The following is a 20,351-nucleotide window of genomic DNA, read 5'->3' on the forward strand; positions in this document are numbered from 1 at the left end:
ACAGTATATATGGGGGGTACATACAGTACATACAGTATATATGGGGGGTACATACAGTATATATAGGGGGGTACATACAGTACATACAGTATATATAGGGGGGTACATACAGTACATACAGTATATATGGGGGGTACATACAGTACATACAGTATATATGGGGGGTACATACAGTACATACAGTATATATAGGGGGGTACATACAGTACATACAGTATTTATGGGGGGTACATACAGTACATACAGTATATATAGGGGGGTACATACAGTACATACAGTATATATAGGGGGGTACATACAGTACATACAGTATATATGGGGGGTACATACAGTACATACAGTATATATAGGGGGGTACATACAGTACATACAGTATATATGGGGGGTACATACAGTACATACAGTATATATAGGGGGGTACATACAGTACATACAGTATATATGGGGGGTACATACAGTACATACAGTATATATAGGGGGGTACATACAGTACATACAGTATATATGGGGGGTACATACAGTACACACAGTATATATGGGGGGGCCCCCGGGTGCAGTTACAGGCAGAGCAGTCAGACGCAGGCTTATGGGCGGCTCGGAGGCGTAAAGGCCCCTTATTGGGAGGCGCAACACTGACCCCTTTGTTTCTCTAAAGGCCAAAACGTTGGTCTCCCAATAACTGTCCCTTTGTGCCTCATACAGAGCCGGATTCCTGCCCCTCACTGACCCCCTCTGCCCCCGACCCCCCAACTCCTGTGGGTGCGGCAGATACAGCGATATAACTACACACAGAGCCTTCTCATGTATGGCTGTTTGTGTGTATTAATATATATATATCTACAGTAACACTCTGCCCAATGTCTGTCCCTGCCCCAGTGAGCTTACAATCTAAGGTCCCTATCCCATTCCCATCAGTCCCTGTCCCAGTGAGCTTACAATCTAAGGTCCCTATCACATTCCCATCAGTCCCTGTCCCAATGAGCTTACAATCTAAGGTCCCTATCCCATTCCCATCAGTCCCTGCCCCAGTGAGCTTACAATCTAAGGTCCCTATCACATTCCCATCAGTCCCTGCCCCAGTGATCTTACAATCTAAGGTCCCTATCCCATTCCCATCAGTCCCTGCCCCAGTGAGCTTACAATCTAAGGTCCCTATCCCATTCCTATCAGTCCCTGACCCAGTGAGCTTACAATCTAAGGTCCCTATCACATTCCCATCAGTCCCTGCCCCAGTGATCTTACAATCTAAGGTCCCTATCCCATTCCTATCAGTCCCTGACCCAGTGAGCTTACAATCTAAGGTCCCTATCCCATTCCCATCAGTCCCTGTCCCAGTGAGCTTACAATCTAAGGTCCCTATCCCATTCCCATCAGTCCCTGTCCCAGTGAGCTTACAATCTAAGGTCCCTATCCCATTCACACACTAAGGTTGATGTTATTAGGAACCAGTAAACCTGTCTATATGGATTTGGGGTGTATTTGGAAAACCAAATGCAGGGACAACATTCAAACTTCTCGCAGATAGCTGGGCTGATCCACAGAGCCAATGTGTTATAATATCCTTATCATTTACAGTAGGGGGTACATTATCCCTTATAATACATGGGTGATACTCAGAGTTCCCTGTATAACTCAGCCTGCAGCCTTGTGCCTTTATATGGGCACAGAACCCCTCAGTGACTGCTAATATCCTTATCATTTACAGTAGGGGGTACATTATCCCTTATAATACATGAGTGATACTCAGAGTTCCCTGTATAACTCAGCCTGCAGCCTTGTGCCTTTATATGGGGGGCACAGAACCCCTCAGTGACTGCTAATATCCTTATCATTTACAGTAGGGGGTACATTATCCCTTATAATACATGAGTGATACTCAGAGTTCCCTGTATAACTCAGCCTGCAGCCTTGTGCCTTTATATGGGGGGCACAGAACCCCTCAGTGACTGCTAATATCCTTATCATTTACAGTAGGGGGTACATTATCCCTTATAATACATGAGTGATACTCAGAGTTCCCTGTATAAGGGGGAAGGGGAGAGGAGCAGATTTCCCATAGATACAATATAAGGGGATGAGAGGGAATTTGCTGGGAGTAAATGTGCGGAGCTGGGGGCTGAGGAGCCGATGACAGGGGGAGGGGGTGTGGCTAAGGGACGGCCGGGGGGGCCGGGGGGCTGAATGGGATCTGTGCGGAGCTCACTGGAAGCCACAGAGGCTACAGAGTCGCACAGAGATCGGCTGGGAGGGAGTCGCTGCATCTGGCGCAGGTAGGTTCCCCTCATTGCAACTTTTCTTATTGTACAGATTGTATCGTGCGATGTTGCAGTTTGTCTTTTTTGATTCTGCCTTGGGAGCATTTCCTATAAGCAGTCAGTGTTAGCAGCCGCCTTGGCTTGTGTGTTATATGGGGCAGATTGTTGGCTTATTTACCCCCCCGCCGGGCAGCATATTCTGTGACTTACTAATAGCGAGTCAATCAGAGTCAGTCAGAGTCAATCAGAGTCAATCAGAGCCAATCAGAGTCAATCAGAGCCAATCAGAACTCCATCAGGCTGAGCCCAAACCCAACAGATCAATGAGTTCAGAGACATTTCCACATTAGGAGGCGAATGAATGGGAATTGGGTTTATTGTGTCCGACGCGCAGGAACCGAGATGGGAAAATGCACCAAAATACTGAGATGCACAAGCGATAAATGTCATTGTCTCAGCGTTGTACTGACAGCCCCCCAGCACCTACAGCCCCCCAGCACCTACAGCCCCCCAGCACCTACAGCCCCCCAGCACCTACAGCCCCCAGCACCTACAGCCCCCCCAGCACCTACAGCCCCCCAGCACCTACAGCCCCCCAGCACCTACAGCCCCCCAGCACCTACAGCCCCCCCAGCACCTACAGCCCCCCAGCACCTACAGCCCCCCAGCACCTACAGCCCCCCCAGCACCTACAGCCCCCCAGCACCTACAGCCCCCCAGCACCTACAGCCCCCCAGCACCTACAGCCCCCCAGCACCTACAGCCCCCCAGCACCTACAGCCCCCCAGCACCTACAGCCCCCAGCACCGACAGCCCCCCCAGCACCTACAGCCCCCCAGCACCTACAGCCCCCCAGCACCTACAGCCCCCCAGCACCTACAGCCCCCCCAGCACCTACAGCCCCCCAGCACCTACAGCCCCCCAGCACCGACAGCCCCCCCAGCACCTACAGCCCCCCAGCACCTACAGCCCCCAGCAGCTACAGCTCCAGCACCTACAGCCCCCCAGCACCTACAGCCCCCCAGCACCTACAGCCCCCCAGCACCTACAGCTCCCCAGCACCTACAGCTCCAGCACCTACAGCCCCCCAGCACCTACAGCCCCCCAGCACCTACAGCCCCCCCAGCACCTACAGCCCCCCAGCACCTACAGCCCCCCAGCACCTACAGCCCCCCAGCACCTACAGCTCCAGCACCTACAGCCCCCCAGCACTTACAGCCCCCCCAGCACCTACAGCTCCAGCACCTACAGCTCCAACACCTACAGCCCCCCCGGCACCTACAGCCCCCCAGCACCTACAGCCCCCCAGCACCTACAGCCCCCCCAGCACCTACAGCCCCCCAGCACTTACAGCCCCCCAGCACCTACAGCTCCAGCACCTACAGCTCCAACACCTACAGCCCCCCCGGCACCTACAGCCCCCCAGCACTTACAGCCCCCAGCACCTACAGCTCCAGCACCTACAGCTCCAACACCTACAGCCCCCCAGCACCTACAGCCCCCCAGCACCTACAGCCCCCCAGCACCTACAGCCCCCCCAGGGAGTAGACTGTAGGCAAGTTTTAAACAAAGTACTAATCGGCCATGGGGGTTTTTTTTCAATATTTACATTTTTTACTGACAATTCAAGCTAAATTAGTATAGGGATATAGAGACATATTATTATTATTATTATTATTATTATTATTATTATTATTTATATAAAATAAGGTTTTTAATAGAATAAAGTACTGGATTAATAGCCCCCGGCTGTAGCTACAGACTTGCTGCATTTATATTTATATTGTTTTCATTTTTTAAATTCATGAATTTATATATAAAAGTCGTTTATTTGGAAAATTCCTTTTCACATATTTTTGTCACAATCAGCCCCCCCCCCCCCCATAGGGCAATAATAAATATTACAAATTCGTTAAGCCGACGGCCACAGACGGCGATTAAATGAAATCCCGTAACTGTCGCTGAAGCTTTTGGGGCGGAATCTCAGGATCCGATGGTTTCGGTCGCAGGAGAAACTGCAGCAAATTCCTTATAACGAGTTTTTTGTGATTCCTATTATTTTCCATTGGTCGATTTTACTCTGTAGAGAAAAAAAAAGGGGGGGGGGGGCAGAGTAGAAATAAATCAGGCCACTAAGAATATGTGACATTTTCTACATAACTGCCCCCCCCCCCCCCCGCATTGCCCCGGGGAAGCGCAACCCTATGGCAGCTTCTTTGTCCGAAAATTTTTTCCCTACAAAGAGTCTATGGGAATTTTATTGGAAATTGTTCATTTGCTGCAGGATTGCTGCTTGGGGGGGCTGTCGCTCTGTGTTTGGGGGGGGGCTGTCGCTCTGTGTTTGGGGGGGCTGTCGCTCTGTGTTTGGGGGGCTGTCGCTCTGTGTTTGGGGGGGCTGTCGCTCTGTGTTTGGGGGGTTGTCGCTCTGTGTTTGGGGGGCTGTCGCTCTGTGTTTGGGGGGCTGTCGCTCTGTGTTTGGGGGGGCTGTCGCTCTGTGTTTGGGGGGCTGTCGCTCTGTGTTTGGGGGGGGCGTCACTCTGTGTTTGGGGGGGCTGTCTCTCTGTGTTTGGGGGGGCCGTCACTCTGTGTTTGGGGGGGCCTGTCGCTCTGTGTTTGGGGGAGCTGTCCCTCTGAGTTTGGGGGGGCTGTCCCTCTATGTTTGGGGGGGCTGTCCCTCTGAGTTTGGGGGGGCTGTCCCTCTATGTTTGGGGGGGGCTGTCACTCTGTGTTTGGAGGGTTATCACTCTGTGTTTGGGGGGTTATCACTCTGTGTTTGGGGAGCTGTCACTCTATGCTTAGGGGGGCTGTCTGTCTTTGCTTGTGGGGGCTGTCACTCTGTGTTTAGGGGGGCTGTCTCTCTATGCTTGGGGGCGCTGTCTCTCTTTGTTTGGGGGGGCCGTCGCTCTTTGTTTAGGGGGGTTGTCTCTCTATGTTTGGGGGGGCTGTTGCTCTATGCTTGGGGGGTTGTCTCTCTTTGTTTGGGGGGCTGTCACTCTGTGTTTAGGGGGGCTGTCTCTCTATGCTTGGGGGGGCTGTCACCCTGTGCTTGGGGGGCTGCTGCTTACAAATAGCTTTTCCTTCCAAGCGGCGCCGGCACTGAGCAAATAGACTTTTAATTCAGCCGGCGACTCCGTATCTCCTGGGGCAGCGCCGATCCAATCTCCGACCTTGGCTTTTGTTTCTAATTAATTGAAACACCTGCCCATAAGGATTTAACAACGGGAAGAGAATAGAAGGAACATTTCTTGCCCCGGGGGGGGGGGGGCTAAGAGCAGCGAGTAATGAATTTGCCCCTCACTGTATCTGCGCAATGGGAGAGAAACTGCAGCGTTTATTTGTGTTTATTTGCGATGGAACAGAAATACCAACACCCGTCCATATGCCCCGTGTGGGTACATTGCCCGTCTCTGTGCCGCGCCGGTGCCCGACGTTAGGAAAAGATATGATTTTATTATGGTAAATAAGGGGCAGATTTAGCAAAATGTGGGTTAAGCGAATAATACATTAAAACTCCCCCACGTTCTATTCATTTTAAAAACATATTTATCAATGGGGGAAAGTTATAGTTACCCATTGATAAATACACTTATTAAATCCCATAGGAACGAATAGAACGTGGGGGAGTTTTTATGTATTATTCGCTTAACCCACATTTTGCTTTATTCCCCCCCCATTTACCATAATAAAATCATACGGAATTCATTTGCGTCGGGGCTAAAGGTGCAGAATTAAATGATAATTATAACATTTAAATGTGTCATTTTTATTCATTATTATTTTCTAGTATAAAGGTCATTTTGGCGCCAAACGCAGGACTAACGGTATTTCGGCGGCGGCGCCTACGGGGCACATTTAATACCATTCGGCGTCGCTCCGTGTTTACAAACTGTCAGTGGGAAATAGAAAAAGCCGAGATTCTATAAAGAAAACTGTGAAAAATTTGTCACGGTCGTTAAATTCAACGTGGGGAATCGGAGAGTTAATTATATGAGATGTTCCGGGGGCAGATAATGGGCCCCACTGATTCGGCGTATCAGACTGCGATGGAACCATAAGGGGCAACTAGTAACGAAATTAATAAAATAATTATCTAAAAACATTTCTTTTATAAAAATTCGATATTAAAAAAAAGCCCCGACGTTCACGTCGCACCCAATGTATTTTGTCTGTCATTGGCTGTTACAATGTATATACAGGCATGGGATCCATTATCAGGAAACCCGTTATCCGGAAAGTTCCAAATTATTGAGCAAGCAAATAATTCCCATTTTTTATTTTTTTTTACCATTTTCTCGGTTATAACAAGGCAGCAGCTGTACTTGATCCCAACTAAGATACAGGTATGGGACCTGTTATCCAGAATGCTTGGGACCTGGGGTTTTCTGAATAAAGGGTCTTTCTGTCATTTAGATCTCCTTACCTTGAGTCTATTAAAAATCGTTTAACTATTAAATAAATCTGATAAGGATAAATCATTTTTAAAAATCTCAATAATTTTATAACAGTGGAGTCTATAGGAGACAGCCTTCCTGTAATTTGGCACTTTCTGGATAATGGGTTTCCGGATAACGGAAATAACCCTTATTAAAAATGATTAACCCTTATTGGAGCCATAATAATCCTATTGAATTTAATTATTGCTTAAAAAATTTTTTAGTCACCTTATGGTATGGAGAGCCGAATTACAGAAAGATCCCTTATCCCAAGCATTCTGGATAACAGGTCCCATACCTGTAGAGACAAACCCCCCCCCCCCATTGATTCCAGAATATAATAAATATGATTGTACGGCAGATTTCATTGCATTTCCCCCATGAAACCGACATATTTTCCCGTTTGTGGCAGAAACGCGCCGTTTGTGGCTCAGACGCTGTAGGTTTTTGGGATTTTTCGGATTTTGCATTTGTTGATTTTTCCAATTGCTGAAGCCCCCAGAGAGGGTAAATAAGCGACGGAGGGAACGGGCCCCCACGCTCTGCCCCCGGGTCTCTATTCTGTTTGTTCAGCCCCGTTCCCTGTTACGTAAATACCATTTATCACAGTTTCGGTTCATGTTAAATACGAGATAATTCTGGGCTGAATCAGTAGAAAAACGGTGAATATAATTGCCCCCGGCGATGCTTGTGTTTGCCTCGGCAGAACCCCTCTCATTTCTCCCTTTTATTCTCCTCTGTGTCTTTTACTAAAACGTTGCTCTGAATCGTAAGCTCCTGGGTCTAAAGCTTATGGAAATCAGAACGAGCTGGAAAGGTTTATCAGAACAAATAATTCCAGGCTATTTATGTAATGATTTGCGCTGTCGGATGATGAGAGGGGGCCGGGGGGCTGCTAATGGCGGATCTATGGCGACTTCTCCTCCTCGCTCGGCTGCCTGGCACGTTCCATTTCATTGATTTTATAGGCAAAATGGGTTCTACCTCTGTATATTCATCTGGTTTTACTATACAGGTATTGGATCCGTTATCTGGAAACCCATTATCCAGAAAGCTCTAAACGACAGGAAGATCATTTCCCCTAGACTCCATTTTAACCAAATAATTCAAATTTTTCTCTTGTACTTGATCCCAACTAAGATATAATTACCCCTTATTGGGGCAGAACAGCCCTATTGGGTTTATTTAATGGTTAAATGATTCCCTTTTCTCTGTAATAATAAAACAGTACATGTACTTGATCCCAACTAAGATATAATTACCCCTTATTGGGGCAGAACAGCCCTATTGGGTTTATTTAATGGTTAAATGATTCCCTTTTCTCTGTAATAATAAAACAGTACCTGTACTTGATCCCAACTAAGATATAATTACCCCTTATTGGGGGCAGAACAGCCCTATTGGGTTTATTTAATGGTTAAATGATTCCCTTTTCTCTGTAATAATAAAACAGTACCTGTACTTGATCCCAACTAAGATATAATTACCCCTTATTGGGGCAGAACAGCCCTATTGGGTTTATTTAATGGTTAAATGATTCCCTTTTCTCTGTAATAATAAAACAGTACCTGTACTTGATCCCAACTAAGATATAATTACCCCTTATTGGGGCAGAACAGCCCTATTGGGTTTATTTAATGGTTAAATGATTCCCTTTTCTCTGTAATAATAAAACAGTACCTGTACTTGATCCCAACTAAGATATAATTACCCCTTATTGGGGCAGAACAGCCCTATTGGGTTTATTTAATGGTTAAATGATTCCCTTTTCTCTGTAATAATAAAACAGTACCTGTACTTGATCCCAACTAAGATATAATTACCCCTTATTGGGGCAGAACAGCCCTATTGGGTTTATTTAATGGTTAAATGATTCCCTTTTCTCTGTAATAATAAAACAGTACCTGTACTTGATCCCAACTAAGATATAATTACCCCTTATTGGGGGCAGAACAGCCCTATTGGGTTTATTTAATGGTTAAATGATTCCCTTTTCTCTGTAATAATAAAACAGTACCTGTACTTGATCCCAACTAAGATATAATTACCCCTTATTGGGGCAGAACAGCCCTATTGGGTTTGGACTTGCTCGATATAAACCCAAATACAACATCTTACGAAAGAAAATCTCATTCTAAGCCAATTCCCGAGATCCATTCATCTCAATCTGTCAGGAGATTTTGACGTTAATAGTAAATGTCATTCCACCATTGGGCAAAATGTCGTTCCTTGAATGACTTCCCCTCTCAAAACTGGGCCGTTGCCGCTTGACTGTGCACTCGACCCATTTCCATTTGCTCCGGCGCGTGTCCGTTCTGTGGCAAAACAATATATAGCGACATACTGCTCGGCATGGGGGGCTACGGAGCCAACGAGCCCCGACCATTACCTGCCCCCGAGCAGTTTCGGCTGTGACTACAATGAAGGCATTAAGTGCTCGTATGGGATTCTATTGTTGGGCTGTGAGAGTGCAGGTGGCTGAGCTCCGTGGGGCTGGGCTAGTGGCCCTAATGGAAAGGGAGAGAGTCTGGGTGGGAGATGTAGGGTGGGACATTCACATTCTTAGTATCAAAATTATAAAATATTTTGTTAGGAGAAACCAATGGCTAAAAAAATCCATAATATTTACTGTCGGTCGTTGTGTAGCGGAGATGCCCAGCGGGGCCCGGAGAGAGGCTTGGCCGGGGGGTATTTTGGGAATGGGAGGCTCCCCATCCCTCTGCTGCTTCCCAGATATAAACAGAAATATATATTGGGCTTTTACTACAGATATAAAAGATTCCTGGGATTGTGGGGAAACCATAGTAATATCTATAGTAACAGGTCCCATCAGCTGCACCTTGAGATGTTTCTTCTTCCTTCTTCAGTGAAGACATTGAGTCCAGTTGATGAGACTTATTGCTATAGATACACCATGGCCTGGGCCTTCACAGACACGGGGCAATCATCATAGTCTGACTCATAGGAACCATTTCTCATTCTGCCCCTTAGGTTGGCATTCAACCCCCTACCCTTTCCTTCTGTTTGGATTCAGGATGGTTTGGGGGCTTCTGGTTTCTTAGAAAATCTATAGTTTGCCTCCCATGGGAAGCAGAGGGACAAGTCACAGCCACTATATAGAAATATCTAGATATAAAATACACAATTGGGTGGAAGATAGTGAAAGGGGGCACATAGGGAAAGAGTGGCAGATAGGGAAAGGGTGGCAGATAGGAAAATAGGGGCAGATAGGGAAATGGTGGCACATAGGGAAATGGTGGCACATAGTGAAAGGGTGGCACATAGGGTAAGGTGGCAGATAGGGAAATAGTGGCAGATAGGGAAAGGGTGGCACATAGGGATAATGTGGCAGATAGGGAAATAGTGGCAGATAGGGAAAGGGTGGCACATAGGGAAAATGTTGCAGAAAGGGAAATAGTGGCAGATAGGGAGAGGGTGGCACATAGGGAAAGGGGAGACAGATAAAGGGGAAAAGGACCCAGCATAGGACGTGTATAAATAATGGCTGAACTGTGGGGCAACATTAGATCCCCCCCCCCCACTGAGAGCCAACAGAGCAGTAACTGGGAGCTGTGTGACCGTCGTTATGTCAAATGTAATGTAAATGAGTAATTAGCTCCCTGGGCCCAAAGCGAAGATTCCAGGAGAACCAGTAGGTTTAGGGGCCCCCGAGGGCTCGGGTTAATTAAAATGGCTGGGGGCCACGGGACTCAAAGGTCACAGCCCAACGGCGCATACGGAATTATCCGCTCAGTAAAGCGCACGGGGCGCAACCAAAGGAGCAGCTACTGATCTACACTTTCTGTAGGAGCTTTCCATTAGGCCAATGTCTCCTCAAGCATCGCCAGTCACTCATTATCTCTTTGGTTAGGGGAAAGCAACTGATTGGCTGAGACGAGAAGTCTGAGGCAAGGCTATGGGCCACCCTGGCTAACGTTGCAGAAGGCCTAATCTGATTGGCTGTTTAGAATCTCCATGTGCGGAATGGCTGGTAGTGGGCCAATAGTTCAGCTTTGTACACTTTGTGCCGCATCCCTCTGCCTTCATTTACCTATGGGGAGTGTACCAGTATCTATGGGGAGCCTACCAGTATCTACGGGGAGTCTACCAGTATTCATGGGGAGTCTACCAGTATCTATGGGGAGTCTACCAGTATCTATGGGGAGTCTACCAGTATCTATGGGGAGTCTACCAGTATTCATGGGGAGTCTACCAGTATCTATGGGGAGTCTACCAGTATCTATGGGGAGTCTACCAGTATTCATGGGGAGTCTACCAGTATCTATGGGGAGTCTACCAGTATTCATGGGGAGTCTACCAGTATCTATGGGGAGTCTACCAGTATCTATGGGGAGTCTACCAGTATTCATGGGGAGTCTACCAGTATCTATGGGGAGTCTACCAGTATCTATGGGGAGTCTACCAGTATCTATGGGGAGTGTACCAGTATCTATGGGGAGTCTACCAGTATTCATGGGGAGTCTACCAGTATCTATGGGGAGTCTATCAGTATCCATGGGGAGTCTACCAGTATCTATGGGGAGTCTACCAGTATCTATGGGGAGTCTACCAGTATCCATGGGGAGTCTACCAGTATCTATGGGGAGTCTACCAGTATCTATGGGGAGTCTACCAGTATCTATGGGGAGTCTACCAGTATCTATGGGGAGTCTACCAGTATCTATGGAGAGTGTACCAGTATCTATGGGGAGTCTACCAGTATCCATGGGGAGTCTACCAGTATCTATGAGTCTACCAGTATCTATGGGGAGTCTACCAGTATCTATGAGTCTACCAGTATCTATGAGGAGTCTACCAGTATCTATGGGGAGTCTACCAGTATCTATGGGGAGTCTACCGGTATCTATGGGGAGTCTGCCAGTATCTATGGGGAATCTACTGGCATCTATGGGGAGTCTACCAGCATCTATGGGGAGTCTATCAGCATCTATGGGGAGTCTACCAGTATTTATGGGGAGTCAACCAGTATCTATGGGGAGTCTACCAGCATCTATGTTAAGTCTACCTCTATGGGGAGTCTACCAGTATTTATGGGGAGTCTACCATTATCTTTGAGTCTACCAGTATCTATGGGGAGTCTACCTCTATGGGGAGTCTACCAGTACCTATGTGGAATCTACCAGTATCTATGGGGAGTCTACCAGTATATATGGGGAGTCTACCAGTATCTATGTCTACCAGTATCTATGGGGAGTCTACCAGTATCTATGGGGAGTCTACCAGTATCTATGGGGAGTCTACCAGTATCTATGGGGAGTCTACCAGTATCTATAAGTCTACAAGTATCAATGGGGAGTCTACCAGTATCTATGGGGAGTCTACCAGTATCTATGAGTTTACCAGTATCTATGGGGGGGGTCTACCAGTATCTATGGGGAGTGTACCAGTATCTATGGGGAGTGTACCAGTATCTATGGGGAGTGTACCAGTATCTATGGGGAGTCTGCCAGTATCTATGGGGAGTCTACCAGTATCTATGGGGAGTCTACCAGTATCTATGGGGAGTCTGCCAGTATCTATGGGGAGTCTGCCAGTATCTATGGGGAGTCTACCAGTATCTATGGGGAGTCTGCCAGTATCTATGGGGAGTCTACCAGTATCTATGGGGAGTCTATCAGTATCTATGGGGAGTCTACCAGTATCTATGGGGAGTCTACCAGTATCTATGGGGAGTGTACCAGTATCTATGGGGAGTCTACCAGTATCTATAGGGAGTCTACCAGTATCTATGGGGAGTGTACCAGTATCTATGGGGAGTCTACCAGTATCTATAGGGAGTCTACCAGTATCTATGGGGAGTCTACCAGTATCTATGGGGAGTGTACCAGTATCTATGGGGAGTGTACCAGTATCTATAGGGAGTCTACCAGTATTTATAGGGAGTCTACCAGTATCTATGGGGAGTGTACCAGTATCTATGGGGAGTCTACCAGTATCTATAGGGAGTCTACCAGTATCTATGGGGAGTGTACCAGTATCTATGGGGAGTGTACCAGTATCTATGGGGAGTCTACCAGTATCTATAGGGAGTCTACCAGGTTAACATTAGCCCCAGGCAATCCGACCCTTTTGATTCTCTTGTTCCTTAATATGTTTTCTCTCCAACCTTCCATCATACACTTTGTAATTGCCCCGAAAATATTCTCCTTTCACCACAAACCTCTTCTCCCTCTTCTCCTCCCCAATGGGCCTCTTCCCAAGTCAGCTCAGATATCTCCTAAATTCACCTTCTCAACCTCCAAGTAAATCCCCCTAAACTGCCGATTCCCTTCCACCAATGTCTTTCGAGCGCAAATCGTAGGAAAACGCAGGAAATGTTGCTTTGAAATTCACCGAAATCAAGTAACAAATCCCAAGGAATAAGAGACAAGTTGACATTGAGGCTGAGGAGCCAACACGGTGGGGGTGGAAACATGGAGTCTCTTTGCCTCGGGGAATGGAAACATCACAACGACTGTCTGTTTGGGCTCCTGATCCGCCGGTGACACTCGCTAAGAGCGAGACACGTCCCCCGGTGCCACTGGCCCAGTGATGACTTGAGTGACCTTGTGGGGACGGAGATGGAGCAGCTGAGGACACGAGGGGCAACTCCAGCTCCTTATATTCCGCTACAAACCCCGCGTTGTGTTTATTTATCCTTTATTTCTCTTCTATTTCATTAAAATAACGAATCTCCGTGTAGGAACAACTAGAGAAGGAGCCGCCGTTCCCCTTTATCCGTTTCTGCTCGGCCGGAGCTCGAGGGAAGTCGTTTTCATATTCACCAAAGTCTCCGGCGTTTCTGCCCTAACGCGGCGTTTTGTCTTCAGAAATGATTGTTTTTGTATTAAGCAGCTGACAGTTTGCAGTCAGTCTTCATTTCTCATGTTTACTGGCGCCTGAGTCCCCCCCAACGCGAGGAAACATCGGCGGCATTAGGAGGAGCCGGCGGCGCGAAATAATCCACGGAAATATGGAAATATTCCAACCGCAACTTAATGAGCCCGAAACCTCCCGGCGAAAGTCTCCATTATTGGCGATTAATCAGCAAAACCGTCGGATGAGCCGGGAAAGTCGCCGGGGATTTATTTGACTTCAAATGAGTTAATTCCAAATCCTCCCGGTGCCGGAATGTTCCTCCCGCGGGGATTCGCTCTCTAACGTATTAATTCACTTTTATTTCTAGACATTTCCATAGGAGACGATGGAGAAATATCTAAACTCTCTTTGTTCTTTATTACCCCTGCCCAGGGCTATGGGAGTGTTATTTTACCCACGTGGGGGCAGATTTAGTAAAAAGCGGATTTGTTTTTGGTTTTAGAAACTCACACAAACCCCTGAGAGTGACGTATTTATCAATAGTCGCGATAATGTGAAAAGTTTCTAATTTTGTGTTGTTTTTGTGCAAAATATTCGAAAAATTTTCGAGAAGATATTGTCATTTCTCGAAAGAATCGGGAAATTTAAACGGAGCGTTTGGTTCCACAAATCCTCTTTATTTTTCCCAAACAGGAAGTGCTCCAGCGGCCATTTTAGGAGCCTTGACGCTCATTATTGGAAAACAAGTCACTTAACAAGTGTGTGAGATCAACTTCCCCTTGAAAGTGTGTGAAATAGAAACCAATAATGAGTTTAACTTCCCCTTGAAAGTGTGTGAAATGGAAAACAATAATGAGTTTAACTTCCCCTTGAAAGTGTGTGAAATAGAAACCAATAATGAGTTTAACTTCCCCTTGAAAGTGTGTGAAATGGAAAACAATAATGAGTTTAACTTCCCCTTGAAAGTGTGTGAAATGGAAAACAATAATGAGTTTAACTTCCCCTTGAAAGTGTGTGAAATAGAAACCAATAATGAGTTTAACTTCCCCTTGAAAGTGTGTGAAATGGAAAACAATAATGAGTTTAACTTCCCCTTGAAAGTGTGTGAAATAGAAACCAATAATGAGTTTAACTTCCCCTTGAAAGTGTGTGAAATGGAAAACAATAATGAGTTTAACTTCCCCTTGAAAGTGTGTGAAATGGAAAACAATAATGAGTTTAACTTCCCCTTGAAAGTGTGTGAAATAGAAACCAATAATGAGTTTAACTTCCCCTTGAAAGTGTGTGAAATGGAAAACAATAATGAGTTTAACTTCCCCTTGAAAGTGTGTGAAATAGAAACCAATAATGAGTTTAACTTCCCCTTGAAAGTGTGTGAAATGGAAACCAATAATGAGTTTAACTTCCCCTTGAAAGTGTGTGAAATAGAAACCAATAATGAGTTTAACTTCCCCTTGAAAGTGTGTGAAATGGAAACCAATAATGAGTTTAACTTCCCCTTGAAACTGTGTGAAATAGAAACCAATAATGAGTTTAACTTCCCCTTGAAAGTGTGTGAAAGCGCAGAGCATTTATTCGCTGCCTGACTTATTATATTGAACAGCTGCTTGAGGGTTATTATTGGTGGGCAGTGGGGGCCCACGCAGGGCATTTTGCCCAGGGCCCACTGGTACCTAAAAGCAGCCCCGTTTAAAGGGGAAGTTCACCTTTGAGATAACTTTTAGTTTGATGTAGAGAGGGATATTCTGAGACAGTTTGCAATTGGTCTTCATTTTTATTATTTGTAGTTTTTTTATTATTTCAGTTTCAGTTCAGCAGCTCTGCAGTTTGGAGATTAAGCAGCTATTTGGTTGCTAGGGTCCAAATTACCTTAGCAACAAGGGAGCGAATCATGTTTAAAATAAAAATATTGATGGTTAGTAAATGAGCCCCTTAGTGTCAATAGTCACAGAGCAGAAATATCCTTTGTGTTAATTATACTAATTATACTCGTTATATCTGTAACCTTGTTATGGGCTAAGGGGGCCCAGCCTGAAGGCCAGTTAGGGGGGGATTTGGGGTGAGTGCTTATTTGTGCCCTGGGTACCCCTGGAACTATAGCGGGGTGACTGTTACCCCAATGTTTCTATATATCTGTAACCTTGTTATGGGCTAAGGGGGCCCAGCCTGAAGGCCAGTTAGGGGGGGATTTGGGGTGAGTGCTTATTTGTGCCCTGGGTACCCCTGGAACTATAGCGGGGTGACTGTTACCCCAATGTTTCTATATATCTGTAACCTTGTTATGGGCTAAGGGGGCCCAGCCTGAAGGCCAGTTAGGGGGGGATTTGGGGTGAGTGCTTATTTGTGCCCTGGGTACCCCTGGAACTATAGCGGGGTGACTGTTACCCCAATGTTTCTATATATCTGTAACCTTGTTATGGGCTAAGGGGGCCCAGCCTGAAGGCCAGTTAGGGGGGGATTTGGGGTGAGTGCTTATTTGTGCCCTGGGTACCCCTGGAACTATAGCGGGGTGACTGTTACCCCAATGTTTCTATATATCTGTAACCTTGTTATGGGCTAAGGGGGCCCAGCCTGAAGGCCAGTTAGGGGGGATTTGGGGTGAGTGCTTATTTGTGCCCTGGGTACCCCTGGAACTATAGCGGGGTGACTGTTACCCCAATGTTTCTATATATCTGTAACCTTGTTATGGGCTAAGGGGGCCCAGCCTGAAGGCCAGTTAGGGGGGATTTGGGGTGAGTGCTTATTTGTGCCCTGGGTACCCCTGGAACTATAGCGGGGTGACTGTTACCCCAATGTTTCTATATATCTGTAACCTTGTTATGGGCTAAGGGGGCCCAGCCTGAAGGCCAGTTAGGGGGGGATTTGGGGTGAGTGCTTATTTGTGCCCTGGGTACCCCTGGAACTATAGCAGGGTGACTGTTACCCCAATGTTTCTATATATCTGTAACCTTGTTATGGGCTAAGGGGGCCCAGCCTGAAGGCCAGTTAGGGGGGGATTTGGGGTGAGTGCTTATTTGTGCCCTGGGTACCCCTGGAACTATAGCGGGGTGACTGTTACCCCAATGTTTCTATATATCTGTAACCTTGTTATGGGCTAAGGGGGCCCAGCCTGAAGGCCAGTTAGGGGGGGATTTGGGGTGAGTGCTTATTTGTGCCCTGGGTACCCCTGGAACTATAGCGGGGTGACTGTTACCCCAATGTTTCTATATATCTGTAACCTTGTTATGGGCTAAGGGGGCCCAGCCTGAAGGCCAGTTAGGGGGGGATTTGGGGTGAGCGCTTATTTGTGCCCTGGGTACCCCTGGAACTATAGCGGGGTGACTGTTACCCCAATGTTTCTATATATCTGTAACCTAGTTATGGGCTAAGGGGGCCCAGCCTGAAGGCCAGTTAGGGGGGGATTTGGGGTGAGTGCTTATTTGTGCCCTGGGTACCCCTGGAACTATAGCAGGGTGACTGTTACCCCAATGTTTCTATATATCTGTAACCTTGTTATGGGCTAAGGGGGCCCAGCCTGAAGGCCAGTTAGGGGGGGATTTGGGGTGAGTGCTTATTTGTGCCCTGGGTACCCCTGGAACTATAGCGGGGTGACTGTTACCCCAATGTTTCTATATATCTGTAACCTTGTTATGGCTAAGGGGCCCAGCCTGAAGGCCAGTTAGGGGGGATTTGGGGTGAGTGCTTATTTGTGCCCTGGGTACCCCTGGAACTATAGCGGGGTGACTGTTACCCCAATGTTTCTATATATCTGTAACCTTGTTATGGGCTAAGGGGGCCCAGCCTGAAGGCCAGTTAGGGGGGGATTTGGGGTGAGTGCTTATTTGTGCCCTGGGTACCCCTGGAACTATAGCGGGGTGACTGTTACCCCAATGTTTCTATATATCTGTAACCTTGTTATGGGCTAAGGGGGCCCAGCCTGAAGGCCAGTTAGGGGGGGATTTGGGGTGAGTGCTTATTTGTGCCCTGGGTACCCCTGGAACTATAGCGGGGTGACTGTTACCCCAATGTTTCTATATATCTGTAACCTTGTTATGGGCTAAGGGGGCCCAGCCTGAAGGCCAGTTAGGGGGGGATTTGGGGTGAGTGCTTATTTGTGCCCTGGGTACCCCTGGAACTATAGCGGGGTGACTGTTACCCCAATGTTTCTATATATCTGTAACCTTGTTATGGGCTAAGGGGGCCCAGCCTGAAGGCCAGTTAGGGGGGGATTTGGGGTGAGTGCTTATTTGTGCCCTGGGTACCCCTGGAACTATAGCGGGGTGACTGTTACCCCAATGTTTCTATATATCTGTAACCTTGTTATGGGCTAAGGGGGCCCAGCCTGAAGGCCAGTTAGGGGGGATTTGGGGTGAGTGCTTATTTGTGCCCTGGGTACCCCTGGAACTATAGCGGGGTGACTGTTACCCCAATGTTTCTATATATCTGTAACCTTGTTATGGGCTAAGGGGGCCCAGCCTGAAGGCCAGTTAGGGGGGGATTTGGGGTGAGCGCTTATTTGTGCCCTGGGTACCCCTGGAACTATAGCGGGGTGACTGTTACCCCAATGTTTCTATATATCTGTAACCTTGTTATGGGCTAAGGGGGCCCAGCCTGAAGGCCAGTTAGGGGGGATTTGGGGTGAGTGCTTATTTGTGCCCTGGGTACCCCTGGAACTATAGCAGGGTGACTGTTACCCCAATGTTTCTATATATCTGTAACCTTGTTATGGGCTAAGGGGGCCCAGCCTGAAGGCCAGTTAGGGGGGGATTTGGGGTGAGTGCTTATTTGTGCCCTGGGTACCCCTGGAACTATAGCAGGGTGACTGTTACCCCAATGTTTCTATATATCTGTAACCTTGTTATGGGCTAAGGGGGCCCAGCCTGAAGGCCAGTTAGGGGGGGATTTGGGGTGAGTGCTTATTTGTGCCCTGGGTACCCCTGGAACTATAGCGGGGTGACTGTTACCCCAATGTTTCTATATATCTGTAACCTTGTTATGGGCTAAGGGGGCCCAGCCTGAAGGCCAGTTAGGGGGGGATTTGGGGTGAGTGCTTATTTGTGCCCTGGGTACCCCTGGAACTATAGCGGGGTGACTGTTACCCCAATGTTTCTATATATCTGTAACCTTGTTATGGGCTAAGGGGGCCCAGCCTGAAGGCCAGTTAGGGGGGGATTTGGGGTGAGCGCTTATTTGTGCCCTGGGTACCCCTGGAACTATAGCGGGGTGACTGTTACCCCAATGTTTCTATATATCTGTAACCTAGTTATGGGCTAAGGGGGCCCAGCCTGAAGGCCAGTTAGGGGGGGATTTGGGGTGAGTGCTTATTTGTGCCCTGGGTACCCCTGGAACTATAGCAGGGTGACTGTTACCCCAATGTTTCTATATATCTGTAACCTTGTTATGGGCTAAGGGGGCCCAGCCTGAAGGCCAGTTAGGGGGGGATTTGGGGTGAGTGCTTATTTGTGCCCTGGGTACCCCTGGAACTATAGCGGGGTGACTGTTACCCCAATGTTTCTATATATCTGTAACCTTGTTATGGGCTAAGGGGGCCCAGCCTGAAGGCCAGTTAGGGGGGATTTGGGGTGAGTGCTTATTTGTGCCCTGGGTACCCCTGGAACTATAGCAGGGTGACTGTTACCCCAATGTTTCTATATATCTGTAACCTTGTTATGGGCTAAGGGGGCCCAGCCTGAAGGCCAGTTAGGGGGGGATTTGGGGTGCTTATTTGTGCCCTGGGTACCCCTGGAACTATAGCGGGGTGACTGTTACCCCAGTGTTTCTATATATCTGTAACCTTGTTATGGGCTAAGGGGGCCCAGCCTGAAGGCCAGTTAGGGGGGATTTGGGGTGAGTGCTTATTTGTGCCCTGGGTACCCCTGGAACTATAGCGGGGTGACTGTTACCCCAATGTTTCTATATATCTGTAACCTTGTTATGGGCTAAGGGGGCCCAGCCTGAAGGCCAGTTAGGGGGGGATTTGGGGTGAGTGCTTATTTGTGCCCTGGGTACCCCTGGAACTATAGCAGGGTGACTGTTACCCCAATGTTTCTATATATCTGTAACCTTGTTATGGGCTAAGGGGGCCCAGCCTGAAGGCCAGTTAGGGGGGGATTTGGGGTGAGTGCTTATTTGTGCCCGGGGTACCCCTGGAACTATAGCAGGGTGACTGTTACCCCAATGTTTCTATATATCTGTAACCTTGTTATGGGCTAAGGGGGCCCAGCCTGAAGGCCAGTTAGGGGGGGATTTGGGGTGAGTATTTGTGCCCTGGGTACCCCTGGAACTATAGCGGGGTGACTGTTACCCCAATGTTTCTATATATCTGTAACCTTGCTATGGGCTGAGGGGGATAGGAGTGACCCAGTTATGGGGAGAGGGACGGGAGACAGAGGAGATGAAGTGAGAGGGATCAGTTGGGATTGTGGCCCCTGGGGCAGTGGGAGGGGCAAGTTGAGGGGGAGTCGGTGCGGGAGTCGAACCCACGACACAGAGAATTTAACAGAAAGAAAAGGCTGAATCTCCCGATGTTTAAGGGAAACGGATTTAGAAAGCACAAAAGCGTTTAAAATAAAAATGAAAACGTTCCCAATTGTGACATTTTGATTAGCGAATCCGACTGCGGAGAAAAAAAAAATCCCCTTCATTGTCGAGTCCGACTGCGGAATTTACATTGCGGAGAGTAAAATCCTACTTTGCATTTTTATTGTTTCGTTATCGCTCCCTGATTCATATTCATGAGTCGCAACAATCTCTAACGGGGAAAATAGCAAATTGCCAGCCACTCGGGGAAGGTTAACTCCTCGCTGCCCAGCAGGGAATTCTGATTGGTCGGACGGAAATATTGCCCCCGGGGCCACAGAACATT

General features: G+C 47.6%; 1 protein-coding gene across 1 annotated transcript in view; it reads left to right on the top strand.

Moving 5' to 3' along the window:
• Positions 1-2,239: 2,239 nt before the first annotated feature.
• The window catches only part of LOC100127682 (uncharacterized loc100127682), a gene marked incomplete at its 3' end in the record, with an annotated part of 86,348 nt that continues 68,236 nt past the window's right edge, over positions 2,240-20,351 (top strand). The window contains 1 exon segment of the mRNA NM_001113022.1: positions 2,240-2,270.

This window comes from Xenopus tropicalis, chromosome 4 (assembly GCF_000004195.4).
Source record: "Xenopus tropicalis strain Nigerian chromosome 4, UCB_Xtro_10.0, whole genome shotgun sequence".
Classification (NCBI taxonomy): domain Eukaryota; kingdom Metazoa; phylum Chordata; class Amphibia; order Anura; family Pipidae; genus Xenopus; species Xenopus tropicalis.